This window comes from Gavialis gangeticus, unplaced genomic scaffold, assembly GCF_001723915.1.
Source record: "Gavialis gangeticus isolate Ggan-Ray unplaced genomic scaffold, GavGan_comp1, whole genome shotgun sequence".
Classification (NCBI taxonomy): domain Eukaryota; kingdom Metazoa; phylum Chordata; order Crocodylia; family Gavialidae; genus Gavialis; species Gavialis gangeticus.
The window spans coordinates 45,664,151-45,665,353 of NW_017728995.1; positions in this window are offsets into that span (position 1 = coordinate 45,664,151).

Below are 1,203 nucleotides of genomic sequence, written 5' to 3' on the forward strand. Positions count from 1 at the left end.
CTGTTTGTTGTTTCGGAGTCCAGAAGCACTTAGTGTGAAGACCATTGTTAAAAAGTTATAACTGAGAAGTTGAAGAATAAGAGGAGTAGAAATATGACAGAGACACAAGAAAAGAGAGAGCGTGGTTAACACAAAGAGACCAAAGAAAGGAACCCACATTTATTTTAGAAGAAGTAAGTATTATGGAAGGCTTAGAGAGATATATGCAATGGTCAAAAAGAAAGTGTGCGTAGCCTTAGGTAAGTAATGGAAGGGAGTACGGGAAAGTTTAGGAAAGTGTATATCAAGGAAGAAAAGGATTGATTATAAGACACTTAAAACAAAAACAGAGATATGATGCCAAGTCAGGTAAGGAAGATTTAAGGAGGTATTTGAGAAGGATGGATGAAGGAAGGAGCAGCCATCCAGGAGGTGGGTAGGATGATACCAAAGGCTGAGGAGGTGATCTACAAGGTAAGACATGATAATTGTTGGAGGACTGTTAAAAAGAAACTGAGGCAAGGAGAGACAGTGAATTTGAGTGAATTAGAAGCAGACAATGTCACAGGCAGATCTAAGATTTTGAAAAAGGTAATGCAGGTGGTGTGGTACATTATCACATATAACAAAACACATATTTTTATCAAGTTAGAAAGAAACTACAAGCTTTCTTAATAAGATAGTGACCTAGAACTACATTAGTTAATTTCAAATCAGAGCAAAAACAAATATTAAATGTATTGGACTGTGCATTAATTTGCTATATCACATATTGGGTGCATCTACACCTTGCCATACAGTGATGTTGCTTCAGTGCAGTGCTTTAGTACTTCCTTTTGAAAGTACTAAAGCATGGTGCAGTACAGGCAGTTACTGCGCCCTGCACATGGCGCATGGTTAGATTTTGCCTATAACCAGGGAGTGCACCACTACGGCGACGTGTAGACCCGCGTGATTGCTACGTTGCCATAGCACGCCGTATGGCAACGTAGTGTGTCACTACATCACCGTAGGGTGATGTGGAGACCTGCCCATTATGCATTAAAAAAACCAAGATAAACAAAAATAATCAAAATACATCGTTTCATTATTCCCAGGATCATAAGAATTAAATGGACATATCTCTGAACCCTGGCACATATTATGCTTAAGATGTGATTAACTAGCTAATTACATCATTACCTGGTCACACCCAGTGGCAGACCAATGGGGGGGGGGGGGGGG